Consider the following 20,329-nt stretch of genomic DNA (forward strand, 5'->3'; position numbering starts at 1 on the left):
CAAGAAGGCATGGGTGACACTCAGCGTATTTGAGGACTGGTTCACCAACCATTTTGTGCCAGAAGTCAAGGACTACTGTGCTTCAAGGGGGCTGCCCTTTAAGGTGTTGCTAGTGCTGGACAGTGCCCCTTGTCACCCTGCCGATTTGAATGACTTTCATCCAAATGTCAAGGTGGTTTACCTTTCACCTAGCACCACCTCCCTTTTACAGCCTATGGGCCAAGGTGTCATTGCCTCTTTCAAGGCCTACTACCTCCGAAGGACATTTGCTATGGCTTTTAGGGCAACAGAGAAGGATAAAGAGTTGACTCTAAATGACTTTTAGAAATCTTACAATGTTCTTGCTGCTGTAAAAAACATTTCTGATTCTTGGGATGAAGTTAAGCAGACGAACTTGAATGGTGTTTGGAAAAAATTGTGTCCTCAGTTTGTGAATGGTTTTCATGGCTTTGAGGATTCAGTTGAGAATGTCATCAAGAATGTTGTTGAGTTGAGTAAGCAGCTTGATTTGGAGGTGGAGGCTGAGGATGTCACAGAGCTGCTGGCATCTCATGGAGAGGAGCTATCTGCTGAGAACCTCACTCAACTGAAACAGCAGTTCATTGAAGAGGAAGACACACCAACCCCAGAGCCCAGGAGATTTACAAGCAAGGAATTAGAGGGGGCCTTTGCCATGATAGAGGATACCTTGGCAAGGTTTGAGGCTCAGGACCCCAACATTGACAGGTACACTAAGGTTGCCAGAGGGGTCATGGACAGCCTGCGTTGTTACGAGATTTGGGAGGACAAGAAGAAGGTATCCTTCCAGACTAGCCTCCAACATTATTATAAGAAGGTGGAGAGGCCTGCAACAGATGCCGTACCCTCTACCTCATATGCTTCTCCGGACTCACCTGACCCAGGATCTCCAGCACCTTCTGCAGGTTCTGCCTCTCCGGACTCACCTGACCCAGGATCTCCAGCACCTTCTGCAGGTTCTGCCTCTGCAGACTCACCTGACTCAGGATCTCCAGCACCTTCTGCAGGTTCTGCCTCTCCGGACTCACCTGACCCAGGATCTCCAGCACCATCTGCAGGTTCTGTCTCTCCGGACTCACCGGACCCAGTATCTCCAGCACCTTCTGCAGGTTCTGTCTCTCCGGACTCACCTGACCCAGTATCTCCAGCACCTTCTGCAGTTTCTGCCTCTCCGAACTCACCTGACCCAGTATCACATGCATCTTCTGCAGTTTTTGCCTCTCCGGAGTGACCTGACCCAGTATCACATGCATCTTCTGCAGGTTCTGCCTCTCAAACCTCCTCCCCACAGCAGCCTAGTATAAACCAGTCTTTCCCCACTTTGCAATGTCCAGTGTGCAAGCCAACTACAGTAGTAAAGGTAAGGATAATCCTGTATTTACCCTTATATGTATGTATGTGCTTTATGCTTTTTATTATTTATTTACCACTAGGGGCCCAGTGCACGAAATTTGTGCACGAGCGGGGGCAGGGGGGTTGTCCCTCAGCCCAGCCTGCCCCCTCTCAGATACTGGAAGCAATCAGGGTATGTCCTACATCTGAGTAGGTCCGCTCCCTTTATGGAGGAAACTGGGCTGATCAGGGGAAGGCACCAGCCCCATCACCCCACTGCTGCAGCCACCGACAGCCTCTGCAACCACCAAGGTGTTTTCATCAACACGACTCCAGTCCCTTCATTATGAAAAAATGACAACTTTCTTTAGGCATTTTCAAGATGTGTCTTTCATAGCATATGACATTTCTTTCTTTTTTTTTTAATCCTCACCTGAGGATGTTTCCACTGATTTTTAGAGAATGTGGAAGACAAAGGGAGAGACAGAGAGAAACATCAAAGTGAAAGGAAAACTTTGATTGTTTGCCTCCTGCATGAGCCCTGACCTGGGCCCTGGCCAGGGAGGAGCCTGCAAACTAGGTACATGCCCTTGATCAGAATTGAACCCACACCCTGCTGTTGGTAGGCCAATGCATTATTCACTGAGCCAATCCAGCTAGGGCAGGATATGACATTTCTTAGCCCTCCAGCAGCGGACCTTTTTTTTTTTTTTTCTCCAGGAGTGTAGTGGAAAAACCGTAGATTCCCTTTTTAGATTCTTATTACCCAAGTTACTAAGAATATTACCAGTGGCATACAGGGAGCTTAGCCAATGAGCAATCAGAAAAGGTACATATATCAAGTAGATTAGAAACTCAGTTCACACCAATCTCCGGCTCTGCCCCTTCTGGGACCTAATGTCTTGGGCCTGGGTAGGTGCCCTCCAGCACCCTCCAATCACTGGCTCTGCCTCTGCCTAGTCCTAAAGCTTATGGGGCCATCCAGCTCCCTCCAATCACTGGCTCCCTTTCACCCTGATCACTGGCTCCCTCTTGCTCCAATCTCTGGCTTCCTCTCCCTCTGATGGCTGGCTCCCTCTCCCTCCGATGGCTGGCTCCCTCTCCCTCTGATGGCTGGCTCCCTCTCCCTCTGATGGCTGGCCCCTTCTTGCTCCAATGGCTGGCTTCCTCTCTCTCCTATTGCTGGCTCTCGCTGGCTCTCTCTTGCTTCGATCTCTGACTCCCTCTCCCTCCTATGGCTGGCTTGCTCTCCCTCCAATGCTGGCTCCCGCTGGCTCTGATCGCTGGCTCCCTCTCTCTCCCATCGCTGGCTCCCTCTCGCTCTGATGGCTGGACCTTTCTCTATCAAATCACTGGCTCCCTCTCCATCCAATTGCTGGCGCCCTCTCCCTCTTATGTCTGGCTCCCTCTCCCTCCTATGGCTGACTCACTCTCCCTCCTATGGCTGGCTCCCTCTCCCTCCGATCACTGGCTCCCACTGGCTCTGATCACTGGCTCCCTCTCTCATTCTCTGATTGCTGGCTCCCTCTCGCTCTAATGGCTGGCTCCCTCTCTCTCCGATCACTGGCTCCCTCTGGCTTCGATAGCTGGCTCCCTCTCTCTCTGATTGCTGGCTCCCTCTCACTCTGATGGCTGGCTTCCTCTCTCTCCGATCACTGGCTCCCTCTCGCTCCGATGTCTGGCTCGCTCTCGCTTCCATAGCTGGCTCTGATTACTGGCTCCCTCTCTCTCTGATCACTGGCTCCTTCTCGCTTTGATGGCTGACTCCTTCTCGCTCCGATGGCTGGCTCCTTCTCCCTACTATGGCTGGCTCCTTCTCCCTCCTATGGGTGGCTCGCTCTCCCTCCAATGGCTGACTCCCTCTCCCTCTGATGACTGGCTCCCTCTCTCTCCAATGGCTGGCTCCATCTTGCTCCGATCGCTGGCTCTTCCTGGCTCCCTCTCCCTCCTATGGCTGGCTCCCTCTCCCTCTGATTGATGGCTCCTGCTGGCTCTAATCGTTGGCTACCTCTCGCTCCGATGACTGGCTCCCTCTCGCTCTGATCGCTGGCTCCTGCTGGCTCTGATTGCTGGCTCTCTCTTGCTCTGGGTGGTGAAAATATTCCCTGTTCCCGGATGAAGGCTGCTGGGTGCCTACTTATGCAAATTAGCTGCCATCTTAGTTGTGTTAATTTGCATACTCATTCTGATTGGCTATGGGAATATCGAAGGAACGGTCAATTTATATGTTTGTCTATTATTACGTAAGATAAGTAAAGGTCAGGAATTGTTATTTTTCTTTTAAATTTTTTTTACTGTTTCACTTCATTTCTGCTGTGTATGTGTGCCATTTGAGTGACATAGGAAATTTTGTAGGTGGGTTTTTGACTTACAGCGAAAATTGCATTATGTAGCGCCATAGGAACAGATTTCCGACGTAACCCAAAGTCCTACTATATATATATCAATTACAACAATGCATAAAATTAATGGAACAAAAAATAGATCTCTCTCACTCTCTCTTTCTCTGTCTCTCTCTCTAAATATATATATATATATATATACACACACACACACACACACACACACACACACACACAGTGGATAGATTATTATGATCTCTGAATGCATAATAATCTGGCCGCTCAGTGTGTATATATATAAGGCCCCTGGTGCATGAATACATTCATGGGTGGGGTCTGGCCAGCCGGACCAGGAGGAGGGGACATGGGCAGTTGGCCAGCCTGCCTGCTGGTTGAACTCCTGGTTGAAGTGACAATTTGCATATTAATGTTTTATTATATAGGATATATACTGAGTGGCCAGATTATTATGCATTCATAGATCATAATTACCTGGCTACTCAGTGTGTATATATATATATATATACTAGTGGCCCAGTGCATGCATTTCATGCTTGGGGGCGGGATGGAATGTCCCTCAGCCTGGCCTGCACCCTCTCCAATCTGGGATCCCCTGTGGGATCAGGCCTAAACAGGCAGTAGGATATCCCTCTTGCAATCCAGGACTGCTGGGTCCTAACCACTCACCTGCCTGCCTGATCGCCCCTAACCACTCTGCTTGCTCACCTGCTCGCTCCCAACTATCCCGCCCCGCTGGCCTTTTCGCTGCAGCCTGGGATCACGGGGCAGGCGGCTTCTTTGTCTCCCAGGTCCCATCCAGCCTCAGGTGCTGGGGCCGGTTTCTCAGTCTCCCTCAGGACGTGGGGCAGGAGGACATGGGGCTTCTGGTGCTGGTTACGGCCTGGGATCACGGGGCAGGCGGCTTCTTGGTCTCCGTGGATGCAGCCAGCCTCAGGCGCTGGGGCCAGTTTCTCAGTTTCCCCTAGGATGTGGGGCGGGTAGACATGGGGTGGGCGGCTTCTCCAGCTGGCTGTAGCCTGGGATCCCGGGGCAGGCGGCTTCTTCGTATCCCGGGCCGCACCCAGCCTCAGGCACTGGGGCCCGGTTTCTCAGGCTCCCCCAGGACATGGGGCAGGCGGACGTGAGGCTTCTGAGGCTGGCTGCAGCCTGGGATCACGGGGCAGGCAGCTTCTTGGCCTCTGGCTGCAGCCAGCCTCAGGCGCTGACGCCTGACTTCTCCAACTCTCACAGGCCAGGAGCAGCTAGGGGGCAGGGCTGCCGCCATGTTTTTATTTTAATTTGCATACTCACTCTGATTGGCTGTGGGTGTAGCGAAGGTACTTTAAATTTACATATCTATTATTAGGTAAGATATACTAAGTGGCCAGATTATTATGACCTCTGAATGCATAATAATCAGGCCACACATTGTGGTTGTGTGCGTGTGTGTTTGTGTGTGCGTGTGTTTGTGTGCGTGAGTGTGTGTGTTAGAGGTCTGGTGCATGAATTATGAATTCCTGCATAGGTGATGGGTGGGGTCTGGCCAGCGGGTGGGGACATGGCGGTTGGCTGGCCTGACTACTGGTCGAACTTCAGGTCGAGGGGACAATTTACATTTTAGCCTTTTATTATGTACGATATACACTGAGTGGCCAGATTATTATGCGTTCAGAGAGCCTAATAATCTGGCCACTCAGTGTGTGTGTGTGTGTGTGTGTGTGTGTGTGTGTGTGTGTGTTAGTGGACCAGTGTGTTTGTGTGTGTGTGTTTGTATTAGTGGACCAGTGCATGAGTTTCATGCACTGGAGGTAGGGGGTGTCCCTCAGCCTGGCCTGCACCCTCTCTAATCTGGGACCCCTTAGGGGATGACAGTCGGACATCCCTGTCACAATCCAGGACCGCTGGCTCCTAACCGCTCACCTGCCTGCCTGCCTGATCGCCCCTAACCATTCTGATGCAAGCCTGCTCGTGCCCAACTGCCCCACGCCGCTGGCCTTCTCGCCCCTACTGCCCACCTTGCTGGTCTGATCGCCCCCAACTGTCTTCTGGCCAGCCTGCTCGCCCCTAACTACCCACTCCTGGCCTGGACCCCCAACTGGCGCCCGCTGCCTGCCTGATCACTCCCAAATGCCCACCCCTCCTGGCCTGATCACCCCCAAATGCCCACCCCTCCTTGCCTGATCACCCCTAACTGCCTCTGCCTTGGCTCCGCCACCATGGCTTTGTTCTGAAGGACATCCAGCATGTCTCCCTGTCTAATTAGCATACTACCTTTTTGTTAGTATAGATAGAGGTCTGGTGCACAGGTGGGGGCCGGCTGGTGTGCCTTCAAGGGGGTCCCTGATCAGGGTGAGGGTCCCCTTGCGGGGCGGGGCTGGCCTGGGTGAGGGGCCTGGGGCAGTTTGCATGCCGGCCATGCCCCCATCATGGTGGGGGTCCCCACTGGGAGCGGTGCCTGCCTGGGTGAGGAACTGGAGTAGTATGCAGGCCAGGCATGCCCCCATCAAGTTGAGGGTCCCCAATTGGGGGAATTGCCAGCCTGGGCGAGGGGCTGAGGGCTGTTTGCAAGCTGGCCATGCCACCATCAGGGTTTGGGGACCCGCTGGGGTGTGTGTCCAGCCTGGTCAACGGGCTGAGAGTCGATTGGGGGTGGTTTACAGGACAGCCAAGCCCCAGGCTTTATCCAGAAGGATATCCGGAAGGTCTCCCAGTTGAATTAGCATATTATGATTTTATTAGTGAGCATATGTATATATATATATATATATATATATATATATATATATATATATAGTATATCCTGATTTCTCTCTCTCTGAAATCAATATATATGTTTTAATCACCTTGTCAGTCCACACACATCTGAACACCAGCACAGCCTAGGGACCTGTGAGGACGAGCAGCCAAGGTTCTCTTGAGGGCAGAGCATGCAGTGACCCAGAGAACAGTATGGGAGGTGCCCTCTATGTCAGTGTGGCAGGTGGGGAACCTGGGTTGAGCTGCACAATCACACACAGGTGATGACGACATCAGTGTAGTCGTGGGACTGAAAGCAAAGTGGCCGGACACTAACAATGACGTTCAAATGAATGAAAAGGAAGTCCATCTCTGATGGTGTGTTTATGATATGGGGGATTTTAGGATAATTTCTAACGAGATGGGTTGCTGTGATGCTACATGACAAGTGTAGAGCTTAGAGGACATATATGTGCCCACCTGCCATTTCTTGTTGAGGGCTGACCCAGTGAACACTAGGAATGAGATAGCACACATCAGTATCACCTGCACTTGAAAATCCCCACCGTCATGAGGAAAGGAGAAGAGAGAAGGGTGAGAGAAATGTATTACAGAGGTGGTGAACTAGAATTTTGGGAAAGAACCTGATTAGAAAACACCCTGTCCTCGTCATGGCTCATTTGTGTTACCAGTGAAGTTGTGCCTTTGGGAATGAAGCTCTGTGAGACAAGTGTGGATCACAGAACTATGGGCAGCAGGTAATGCAGAGTGATGGCCTCAGCAAACGGGAATTGGAGTCAGAAGTGCAATGGGCATTACTATGTTGTTTGGTGTCTTGGAGGGACAATTTTGAGGACAACATGGCTATTGCCTGACAAGACCAGAGTCAAATCCATCACATTCTCATTATGTGCAACGTCTCCTCCTACCCTATGTTCCTGACACCAACTACTATTGAAAGGGGGCAGTGTGATTCCTATTTGAGGATGAGAGCACAGGTAACTTGTATCTGTTCATCTGCCTTTATTGTTGTGGGAAGACACAGCATCAGTAAGAATACAAGGAGAGATCGACTTTAATGGGACCAAGGGCTGCTTTCTTCTCTGATGTGGGGAGTAGGGGAGCATATGCATGTGCAGGGTGGGTAGTATGGCAAACTTGGAATCTCAAGAGAGAATCTTATCATGGGATATTCTGTGCCCATTATGACAGGATATGAACTTTGAGGACGTGGCCATTGCCTTCTCTCAGGAGGAGTGGGAGATCCTTGATGAGGCTCAGAGACGTCTATATTATGATGTGATGCTGGAAGTGTTTGCACTTGTATCATTCATAGGTAAGATCTTCACAATTCTCCTAGTGTCATGAAGTGATGCCCACTCTTTATTTATTCTCCAGACTAGCACACTCTCTCTCTAAGCCAGACCATGGGCTCAGCTAATTTCCCCCACTCTCTTGTCAAATGGGCTGTGGCTGCCAGTGCTGAGCTGTGCAGAGAGCCCTGAGCAATAGACTCCAAAAACCTCCCTAACACCAGTTGCCTCAGAAACTGCAGGAAGTGTCTGGGTGTCAGCAGTCTTACAGACAGCTTAATGGGTCCCTCCTGCTCTTGCACTCCAGGGAGGGTGACTCTATCCAGATCCAGGACTTCCAATTCTGCACCTTTCTTGTCGATAAAGACCCTGTGTCAGTTATCTTCTTTACATACATGAACCAGGGGCTGTTCTTGTAAGACCCTCCAATTATTGTTTGTAATATTACCTTCCCTGGATACTATTGCAAGCTGAATGCTATGGGCAAGTGATGGCTGCTCACCTCTGTTGTCTTTTCATTGATACTTAGAATATTTACTTTGTACATACTTCTAGAAAAGGAGGTGCAGGGTGAACTCTGGGTTTCAGGGTGAACCCCAGGTCCTAGAGGATGCTTAGCCCGGCTGAGTGGCACCTGGGGGGAGGTATGACATAAGGATGGTGTTCAGATTATACCGGGAACCTGCTCCTGTACAACAGTGTTTGGTGCAGGTTCCAATGGCCACACCTCATTTATACCTTTCTTTTCCACACTTGACACTTTGCTGACTTGTCATTTCATCGGTGACTTCCTAGCGTTGTCTACCTTCGACATTGTGTCCTTTTTACATCACTTATTCCTCTGCACATCTCTTTCTGCAGTATACTACAACATGGACCTGTGCATATGTTATAAGGAGCACATACATGCTTAAATACCCCTCAAACACCAGCTACTTGTTTATTGAATTTTACTTGGAATGAGATGTTACCAACTTTCTGCACAACTTGCCCATGTCACCAGCAGAGAAGATCTACTGAATGCTGTTAGCAGCAGAATGAGCTGGACAGTCCGCTTCTCTTCCATGTGGTGCTTGCCATGTTTTTGCTCTATTTCAGTTGAAGTCTCTCTTGTTTTGTGATCTTCAGTGGTCAAGAACTTCACAGTTGCTTCGTATTAATTCATCTTTCAGGTCTTTTATTTTCAGCCAATTGCATGAGACCAATGTATTATGTGCAACACAGTTTTATAATGGGACTTCCCTCTGTCACCACAGTCAATATTCATTTCTGCATCATTCCTCTGTTTTCAGGTCCTTGGCATAAAATGGATGATGGAGAGGCCTATTGTGAGCACAGTGTATCTGTAGGAGACTCTCAGGTCAGGGCTTCCTAGAGCTGCAGCCACCAACAGGACCCATCTGTGTAAGCCGTGCTTCTCAGTATTAAAGGGTATTTTGCACCTGACTGAGTTACAAGTGGCATACTTTGAGAAGAATGTGTTCTTAAGTGATGCATGTGTGAGAGACTTGTGTTTCAGTGCAAACCCTCACCAGCAGCAGAAGGATGCCTGTGGAGAGAAGCCCTGGAAAGAAGATATGGAGAGAGCTTTGCTTGTGACAACTTGCTGGTTCTACTTCTCTGGGGTGCCTGAAGCTAGTACTGAGGTTGGGGCAGACTCCCCAGCCACCATGGGCTTCTCCAGCACCAGGCCACTCTGAACACTGAGGAGCGACACAGTAACAATGAGATTTCACAGGAATGTCTCCGTGGAAAAAGACATCACCAGTGGGTTGAATGTGAAATAGCTGCCAGCCAGAAACAGAAAGTTGGTTATCAGAAAGGTCTCAGCTCTGGAGAAATGATTACTGAGTATAATAAATGTGGGAAAGTGTTCAGACAAATCTTTAACCACCTACAACATGGGAGACTTCGCACTGTAGAAAAGCCCTGTGAGTGTACTGATTGTGGGAAGGTCTTCAGTGAAAGCCCTGCTCTCATTAAACACAACAGAGTTCACATTAGAAAACAGTGTTATAAGTGCAGTGACTGTGGGAAGTCCTTCAGTCAAAGATGTCATCTCACTGTACACCACAGAGTTCACACTGGAGAAAAGCCATATGAGTGTAGGGAATGTGGGAAGCATTTCAGTCAAAGGTCTCACCTCACTGTACACCAGAGAGTTCACACTGGAGAAAAGCCGTCTGAGTGTAGTGAAAGTGGGAAACATTTCAGTCGAAGGTCTCACCTCACTGTACACTATAGAGTTCACACTGGAGAACAGCTATATGAGTGTAGTGAATGTGGTAAACATTTCAATGGAAAGTCTAACCTCACTATACATCACAGAGTTCACACTGGAGAAAAGCCATATGAGTGTGGTGAATGTGGTAAGCATTTCAGTCGAAGGTCTAACCTCACTGTACACCACAGAGTTCACACTGGAGAAAAGCCGTATGAGTGTAGTTTATGTGGGAAGCATTTCAGTCTAATGTCTTGCCTCACTAGACACCACAGAGTTCATACTGGAGAAAAGCCATAAATGTGCAGGGAATGGTTTATTTTTCTCACTTATTATAAGAACACTTAAGGGGCTCTATGAGACCCTTTCCATGAATGTAATCCCATTTTTTGGGAACATACACTCTGCTAGATTCCTCATAAATATGAGGTACAAGTGAGACTTGAACGAGCTGCATTGTACTTGCTAACATGCCCAGACCTACCACCCAAATGATGTCACTGTCTCTTTGTCACTGAAGAGATTTCACCTCTAACACCTGACTCACCTGAGGAGTGTGCATCGGTCACCACCCCTGGGTGCTCAGGGGAATGTATTCTGTGTTCTCACTTCTGCTGGAAGTAATTATGGTTCCTTCAAGCTCTTGGCAGGATCTTCATTCATTTCTCTGTGACTGGAAAATGGACCTGACCCAGGATTCATCCAGAGCACCCCTTCTCAGCTAAGAAGTGCCACCTCTTTCAGGGATATAGTGGTACTCACATTATGCTTTGATATATTCGGAGGGATTCTTATTCACCAACCTGCAAACCTCTTGTTCTCCTCTCCTGGTTTAGAATATTTTTAAAGGTATTTTTACATTTGTACCTTTAATTTTGGTTTTATTCACTCCCACAGATGATTTGCAAACACAAATGTGAACTTTCAGCATGTAGAGATGAATAGATATTGTGTTTATCCAAAAGTGTATGTGGTTTGAAAGGGACGACATAATGTCCGGAAATCACTTTTTGTCCAATGTTGGCTTATTACTTATTGCGATCCATGGCATAAAAAGAAAGACCACATGACTTTGTGCATTTAATTTTCAGCTGGTGCCTCGATTATTGGTGAGTGTGAAGGTCAGTCTGAAGATGAGACCTTTGCTCTGCTTCTGTGACCAATATGAACCTTGTTTACCGTTCACAGTATGTACTACATAAGCCTCAGCAATGTTTAGGGAACCTGCTCTCCATGTACTACGAAGGAGACATGTGCCAGGAAGTATGACATTTCATAGGCTGGTGTCATTTGTTGTAAGTCTCTGAGGTGGAACCACAATTAGGACAGAAACACTGTTTAAATAGTGAGTGGGGAAGCCTGCAGTAAATTAGATGATAAGTGCCTCTTCTGAACATAAGGCCACAGATGTTCTGGGGCCTGTGGCTTGTGTGGCCTTCATGTACAGACATTCTCAGGACCTCCAAAACCGTTCCGTGTAGCTGACGTCATTGGCAGAATAATCTAATGGTGTTGTGTATTCCCTGGCCGCTCTAGGGTGTTCACATAATGTAGTTGCTCAACAGGCAAGAAGGCAAAGGTAGAGGAAGGATGACCCTGCAATCTGTCCCAGGATGTCTTTTGTATGTAGTCAGCATTCCTGTTGAATTTGATGGCAATAGTTTGTTTTTTTATGATATACTTTTATGATTTCAGAGAGAGAGAGAGAAAGGGAGAGAGATCAATGAGAGAGAATCATTGATCAGCTGCCTCCTGAATGCCCAACTCTGGGGATCCAGCCCACAACCTGGGCATGTGCCTTGACCCGGAATCAAACCAGTGGCTCTCCGTTAATGTGATCACGTCCAAGAAAATGAGGCACAGTGGCCATGGAGAGTTTATATTTTGTGTTCTTCTTTATTAATTATTGTACTATTTTCAGTAGCAACAACATTAAACCTACTTGGCCACACCCTGTATTTACCTCCAGTCCTTTTGTAACCTTTCTGCCTCCCAGCCCTCCATGCAGGCATTGATTTACCTTCCTGTACAATAGAGTAGCTCATATTATTCATAATTTTATTGGTACTAAAAGGTGTATTCTCTTTAAGAAACACTGGCTTCCTTCATGCTACACAGATATTTTGAGATTCAACACTAATGTTTATGTAAATATTTATTTCCAGGAAATATTGTATTCTATGGGTAACCACTTTAACTATTGAGCTGCCTGTGGTTTCAGTGATTTCTATGTTTGTGGTTTTATAAATAAAACAGTTGAGAATATTGTGTTGAGTTCTTTCTGCAGGTGTATGTGTCACTTACCAAACTGTTCCAGTGTCAGTGAATGTGTTATATTTTAACATATGGGGAAGTGTGATCTAAAATGGTCAATCACTTTGCCTCCCAACCCACCCACAGTCATGAAAATTCCATTTTTCTGCAACTCAGCTAGCACATGTGAAGGTTAATCTTTTTAAATACTACCCTATTACCGAGTATTGTTAACTTGCTTTTGTTTTCATTCCATTTCTGTAAAAAATGTTTGATGGTGATCATTTCTTATGCATGTCTTTATCTCCTTTGTTAAAATGTGTGTTCTGGATTTTGTTCTACTTTATAGTTAATTTATCATCCTAACCAATAGGAGGATAGTGCAGCCTCTAAGACATATGTTTGAATTTCTCTCATTCCTCAATGACTGTAGTGACTTCTTTGCCATATGGAATTCGTGCTTTTGAATTCTAAAAACAATATACTTTTTCTCAATTTTTACCATATGTACTATTTATAGCCCACTTGTACCATAAACTTAATAGTTTAATCTGCATTGTTAATATATTCCACCAGTGTTCTTTAAGTCTAAGCATTTAACAATACATTAAGTGAAGTATATGTTAGCAGTAGTTGGCAATTTCACCACATTCAAAGTGTCAAAATGATGGCATTGAACATGGACATAAGATATTTCAGTAGTACATCATTATATTTTACTAGTGACCAGGTACATGAATGCGTGCACATTGAAATTAAATTAATCTGAAAGTGTGTGGTGGGGAAGGACTTGGTGAGATCGGCCCCACCCTCCCTAGTGCCAACCTCTCACATTCCCTCCTTAGCCGGCAGCACTGGGGCAGTGTCGAGGCTTGAATGGCATCTGTGTGATGGCTGGGGTCCCTCAGCCACTGGTTTGATTCCAGGGTAGGGCACATGTCTTCCTGAATCCCCTGGAGTGGTCGTGCAGGAGGTAGATTATTGATTTTTCTCTACTTCTCCCTTTCAAAACAAGGGCCTGGCATGTGGAGATTGGGTTGAAACAGGCTCTCCGACATCCCCCTAGGTGTCCTGGATTTCGAGACAGCAGTTCTTGGGTGACACAACCCAGAATCAGGCTCCTTCCTCTCTGCTTCTGGGGTGTGTTACCTGTGAACCACTGCTGTCAAGTAACCACAACTCACTGGGCAGCTTCTGTGTTGAGCGTCTGCCCTCTGTTGGTCATTGCAGGTCATAGGTACCTGTGAAGAAGTTGGGTGGTTGCTTAGCCTTTCATATACATAGATTTTTACCATACTTACATAGTAGCAATGAATGTGCTCAGGAACATTCATAATTAAACAGCTGAATTATTGTAAACATAAGTTTTAAACATTTTTTAAAGTTTGATATATATGTAACTGATTTAAATCAAGCATATATATATATATATATATATATATATATATATATATATATATATATATATATATATATATATCTAGAGGCCCAGTATATGAATTTGTGCATGCATCATCATCTTCTTCTCCTTCCCTTTCTTCATCATCCATGTCAGGACCAAGTAGTACTGTAAAGGATTTGACCCAATGTCATCTTTGATGACTTCTCCTAAATCATCTGCACCTGCATCAGAATGGTCAGTAAACCAGGTAAAGAAGCTCTCTGCTTCCTCATGCTATCTCTTCCTGCTGGCTTTATTCTGTGTTTGACTTGAATGTTTCGTCAAATGCTTTCCAGATTTCCATTTGATGTCAGTGGACTTTGAAGATTGATCACCACTCTCATTCAGATGAAATTCTTTGGAGAGAACTTTATTTTCAAAGTAAGGATTTTCATCAAAATAAAAATCTATTCTGTAACCTTATTTAATATCTTCAAATTCTCTCACTTCAACTCTTGTCAAATAATGCAGAGTCTCTTCATTCTTTTCCCCAAGCAGTGCAGACACTTGTGGATGGTTGACAAATGTTGTTACCCCAAAATTTGGGATTTTGGTGATTAATTCTGACCTCTTCTGAAAATACGGTTGGCGGAGTTTTTTATATTTCTGTTCTACTTTCAAAATCTCCTCTCTGGCTTTTTCATTAAGTTGTCCATTTCATTTTGTACTTCATCAATATGTTCAATCACTTCTTGCCGTTCTTTTTCTCCCTCAGCAGGTCCGGAGGGGTCGGCTTCTTCTCCAGCTTGGGGGCTGGAGCCAGTTTCGGTATCTCTCTTTGAGGTGGGAGCTAGGACTGGCTTTGTGTGCCATACTGTGAGGCAAGTCCTAGGATCTGATCAATGGGAAGTTGCCAGGCTCAAAGGCGTGCTGAGCACTCACTTTTTCCATTTTTAAAATGAATTTAGGATTTAACCAATAGGACGGCGGTTCAGCATCTAAGACATCTCTATTCACTTCACCCATTCCTTAAGGACTTAATTGGTTTCTTTTCCATTTGGAACTATACAGTATGTTTTGAATACTGGAAGGAAAATTGTTTTTCTCACATTTTATCTTATATACAGTTTAATGCCCACTTGCATGATACACTTTTAAGTTTAATCTATGTTGCTAACATTCTCCAGCATTTATTCCTGGTGGTAAATACTCTCATCATGATTAGTTTCAAAATGACAAAATGTTAGCATTGAACATGGGCCTGCTAGGATATTTCAGTAGCACATCATTATATGTTATTTCCAACATGCTGGTGCATTAGGTACAAATATACTCAACAATATTCATGATAAAATAGTAAAATAATGGGAAGTGGCAAATTTCAATTATTTTTTCAAACTTTGATGTAAGTGTAATTGATTTAAAATATACATTCAAAACTATATTTTTATTGATTTCAGTGAGGAATGGAGGGGGGATAGAGAGAGAGAGAAAGGTGACTGATGAGAGAGAATCACTGATAGGCTTCCCCCTGCATGCATCACAATATGAATCCAGTCCACCACCTGAGCATGTGTCCTTTGCCTCCCTCTAGCCTGCCCCCACCATTTCTAGGCACTCAGCACATTATTGTGTATGTCCATGGACTATGCATTTATGTATATACTTATTTTTTTGCTGCATTTCACTTTACCTTGCACAAAGTGAATACAACCAATTGACTAAGCAACTCCAGAACTGTTAGTGTTCATTAATCAAGAAGTAAATGATGTCAGAATGAACACTTTTCAATTCCTCCCATACACATATTGTAAAGACAACAAACTCCTAACATATGTGACACAGGCTGGTTTCGACACATAGAAAGCCTATGCAAGAAGGGTAAGTACTGAATATCCACATGGTCAGATGAGGAGCCATGCTCCAGGAGCTAGACTGCACCTAGCCTGTTATTCATGCTGCCCGCATATACATCTGCCCTGTGAAGTTTACTGTCCCTTGTAAGATTGAAATCCAAGCCGCTCATTCCATTTTCAGGCTCATCATTTCCAAGGTGGATAATCCACACAGAAATCCAGGCAGCTCCAATCTGCTCGCTCAGCTCTATTTTACATGACATCTTTACCAGCCAGGCTCCAGTTCAAATTCTGTACAGGAAGTTCCTATTGTCGTCAAAGAACTCTCACCCCCTCTGCACTACCTTGCTGCTGAAGTTCTGCTCACCCAGTTCTCTTGCCTTCAATGCTTCCAGCTCCTTTGCACTTGGCAATACATCACTGTCAGTGCCTCTGGCGTCCTCACAACCACTGGTGGAGTACTTCTGCAGCTCTCTGTGCTGACCTTGTGCTGCACCAACAGGCACAAAGCTTTCCTTCTCCGGGCTCTGGACTCCTTTATTCTTTCCCTTCTGTCTCCTCGGTGTGTTTGTACTCTGAGTATTCGGTTCTGTCACCCTAAAAGCTGTGCTGTGACCTTGGCCTTGGGATGAGGCTTCAGCTCCTGACACAGGGCGGCCTGCAGAAAGCAGCTCCCAGGCATCCCCGGGGCCTGGAAGCTGGCGGAGCGAGTGGGCAAGCACAGCTTTTGGAAGGACCTTTTGATCCTGCTTCAGTTTCTTCTCCAATGTGGGCACAAACTTGCTTTTTAAAACCCTTCATCAGAGCTAGCATCCAAGCCTTCAGCCAATTGGAGAACTGACCAGGACTCTGGAAATCCTTCATGTAAATACCGGATCTGCTCCCTGGCTTCCCTGGTCAGAGTCCTGGGCCAGGCCCCTAGGGGCTCCATTTGCCTCTGAAATTTCTGGAACAGGATGGCTTTTTCTGTCGTCTCAGGGCGCTGGGGGAGAGAACCAATGGCAGAAGCCATGCGTGGGAGCAACATTGGTGGTTGAAGCGTCTGGGCTACATCAGGGAGCACCCAGCCCTGGTCTCTTTGTTCATTGCCCCGGGAAATCTAACACCCACAGCAGCAGCCCCTGAGCAAGGCAAGCTCTCTAAAAGGCGATGAAATACGTCCCTGGTGAAGGGAGCGTGGACCCAAAGGAGCCAAACACCTTCCCCGGTGCTTCTGATGAGGGAAGAGGCAAGGCCCTGCTTCAGGCTGAGGGCCCAGGAAGGAGCTGGTACTGTTACAGAGAACTGGAGAAGAACCAAGCAATACTTAGAGAGATGGAGTTACATTTATTACGCGCGGGACTAGAGGAAAATGTCTCTCAAATTCTGGGCCCCACCATGGAGGAATTTTCTCTATTTATATGTTCCCTAACCAGGAATAGAACCAGGACCTCATGGATCATAGATCAGTGCTCAACCATTGAGACACACCAGCTGGGCTATATTATATATTTTTAAAAAATTTAATATGTCTTTTTGATCGTTGATAGTATTACAGATGTCTCCCATTTTCGCCTCTGCATATATTCTTCGGGGGATCTCTCCCGGTTCTCCCCACACCCCTCTCCTGGGAGGTCTGCCCATCTGTTCCAGTAAACCAGGCCTCTGGCCCCATCTTGTCCTTCCCCAGTGCCACTTCCTGAACCACATCACCTTTATTCACCAATGTCATTGGCTGGGATGCTAGCCCTCCCCTTGGTGTTTGAGAAAACTACATTACCCCGAAAGGAATGCGACCATGTAGGCGGACCTAAAGGACACTTTGTGTCAGTGCATCTATTAGGGCAGGACTTTCGCCTTCCTCCTCCTGGCAGGCATTTTGACCTCTTCAGTTTCTTCCAGGACTCACAGGCTTCAGCCCACTCCTCGTGAGTAGGAGGAGGCCTAGGAGGCAGCATCCTTGCTGTGCAGGGTGTGTCTGAGGCTTGTTGAGCATCATCAGGCTGGGTGGGGCCTCCGCGCCTCCCAGACTCCTCTCTGCTTGCAGCATTCTTTCAGCCTGACCCCATTGAACCCTGCAGCACCAGGGGAGGGGAGGTCTGAGTATCTGAGATCTGACTGTGGTTCTTCATAAGTTAGATTTAAGGAAAAACAGTCCTGGAGAGAGGCCTTCACAGCAGGATTCAAGGCTGCCTCTATGAGTGTGGACTGTCAGAGTCTGGGCTGTACTTGATCCTGTTTGAATTTGGCAAGCATTCTCTTGACCACACACGCTGAATAATAAGTAAGAGGGTGAGGAGAGGATTATAGGTGGCGGGACTGTAGCAGTGCAGGTGTGAGAGAGGTGTGGTAGAAAGAGTGATGAGCACTTGGAGAGGGAGTGTGACTTCATGGCCAGAGCACCGTGACATTGACATAAAAGTGAAAGTAGGGAGAGTCCATTTCTGGTGGAATCTGGATGATAAAATAAGGGAAATTTTTTGATAATGCCTGGGAAGGGTGATGTTTTGGTGCTACCTGCCATGTTCAGGGCTTGGATGACATTTTGTATCCACCTGCCTTTTGTTGTGGTGGTGACACACTGAGGGTTAAGAATGAGAGTATTCATCAGTGTTCCCCAGGTTTGAAATTCTCCATGGGCATGGGTAAGGGAGAAGGGTAAGAGAGAAATGGATTATGGAGATGGTAATCTATAAATTTGGAAATTAAGGTGATTAAGAAACAGCCCATGCTCGCCAATGCAATTTTGTGTTACCTTTGAAGTTGTGCCTCTGGGAAAGAAACTGTGTGAGAGAAGTGTTGTTCAAAGAAATATGTGCAGCAGGTAATACAAAGCTATGGCCTCAGCACTCTGGGAGTGTGGTTGTAAGAGTGAAGTGTAATGATATCTTTTTGGTGTCTTTGAGGAAAAGTCCGAGGGATTACACAGGTATTGCCTGATAAGACCAGTATCAAATCACTCACACTCCCTGTATGGCCAACATCTCTTCCTACCCTGTGTTCTTGACACCCACTCTACTGTCAAGAGCTAGTGTGGCGTACATGTGAATCCCAGAGCTCAGTTATCTTCTATCTGCTCAACTGCCTTTATTGTGGGAAGACAAATTGGCAGTAGAAATATAACATGACAGTGACTTTCATGGGATGAAGACCTGGTATCTTCTCTGGTGTGAGGAGTGGGGAGAGCAGATTGATGTGGAGGGTGGCAATGTGACAGAGTTGGAACCTTGGGAGTGAATCTGATCGTGGGCTGTACTGTCCCCATTATGACGGTATATGAACGTTGAGGATGTGGCCATTTTCTTCTCTCAGGAGGAATGGGGCCTCCTTGATGAACCTCAGAGACTTCTCTACTGGAAGTGTTTGCACTTGTATGATCTGTAGGTAAGACCTTCACATTATCCCAGTGTCCTGGGATGATGTTCTCTCTTCCTTTATTCTTCTGATGTAGCTTTCACTCTTCTACAGCCAGACCATGGGCTCTGCTCATTTCCCCCACTGTGCTGTCAAATGTGCTGTGACTGCCATGGGTGAGGTCTGTGGAGAGCCCTGAATAAACGACTCCACAAACATTGCCTCAGACAATGCAGGATGTGTCTGGGAGTCAGAAGTCTTACAGACAGCTTAATGGGTCCCACCTGCTATTCCTCTCCCTGGCAGGGTGACTATGTCCAGATCCATGGCTACCATTTCTACCTCCTTCCTCTAGGCAAAGGTCCTTGGTGACTGTCTATGCCAGGTTATGGTCTGTACTTCCATGAACATTGAGCTGCTCTTAAAAGATCATACTTCCGTTGTTTGTAATATTATCTTCCTTAAATACGATTGGAAGCCAAATGTCTCTAGGCCAGTGCTGGCTGCACATCCCTGTCATATTTCATTAATACTTGGAATATTTCTGTTGTACATATTTGCAGAGAGGAATATGCCAGATGAACCCTGATTTTTTTTTACAGGTTGAACAAGCAGGATGGTCTCAGAAGAGGCCTGGTCCTTTTGATTTGCAAATATGGGCTAGATATCGTATAAGCGTGGTGTTTAGATGATCCCAAGCACCTGCTCATTTTCAACAGTGTTTAGGTGCAAGTACCATGGGCAATAGCACATTTCTTCCTTTTCTCTGCCATACTTTATACTGTGCTGACTTGTCATTTCACCTGTGACCTCCTGGCCTTTGACTACCTTCTCCGGTGTGGACTTTTTGCATCACCTGTTCCTCTGCATTGCTCCGTCTTCAGTATTCTCTAACATTGACCTGTACATGTGTTATGAGATGTACATACGAGCTTAAATAGTTCTTAAATAGTTCTTTAACACCAGCTACTAATGTATTCAATACTATAGGCCTGGTGCATGAAATTGTTCATGGTGTCCCTAGGCCTGTCCAGGGATCAAGGTCAATCAGATTCCCTGCCTCCCCACCTCCTCCATCCCTCACTGCACGCGTACTGCCAGCGCATGGATAGCCCCACCTGCCCGCATCCTCCTTCCCTCGCACCCTCAGCGCCCTGCTGCTGCCATTAGTCACCTATCATGTTCCGCACCATCCTCTGATGGTCAGCGCACTTCATTGAGAGTGATTGTTCTCCTGGTTGAACTCCCGAGGGAACACTTTGCATATTACCCTTGTGTATGTATATATAGATATAAGGATAGAGATAAAGATAAATATATATATACACAGAGAGAGGGAGAGAGAGAGATTACATGCAATGAGGCATAATCATATTTCAGCACAGCTTTCCATGTCACCAGCAGACAAACCATGCTGAACACTGTTAGCAGAAAAATGAGCTGACAATCCTGCTTCTCTTCCATGTGGTGCTTGCCATGTGTGTGTCATTTCGTTTGAAGTCTTCCTTGTTTTGTGATCCTCAGTAGCCTGACCTATAAGTGTA

The 20,329-nt window shown here is 46.5% G+C and overlaps 1 pseudogene across 1 annotated transcript; it reads right to left on the reverse strand.

Moving 5' to 3' along the window:
- Nucleotides 1-8,355: 8,355 nt before the first annotated feature.
- Nucleotides 8,356-19,112, reverse strand: LOC307095000 (protein SET-like; annotated as a pseudogene). Its single transcript has 3 exons — nucleotides 19,070-19,112; nucleotides 13,723-14,409; nucleotides 8,356-8,375 (listed from the first exon to the last, which is right to left on the reverse strand). The product of its transcript is annotated as a protein SET-like (transcript).
- Between the last annotated feature and the right edge of the window lie 1,217 nt (nucleotides 19,113-20,329).

Source organism: Cnephaeus nilssonii, assembly GCF_951640355.1.
Source record: "Cnephaeus nilssonii genome assembly, chromosome: 24".
Classification (NCBI taxonomy): domain Eukaryota; kingdom Metazoa; phylum Chordata; class Mammalia; order Chiroptera; family Vespertilionidae; genus Cnephaeus; species Cnephaeus nilssonii.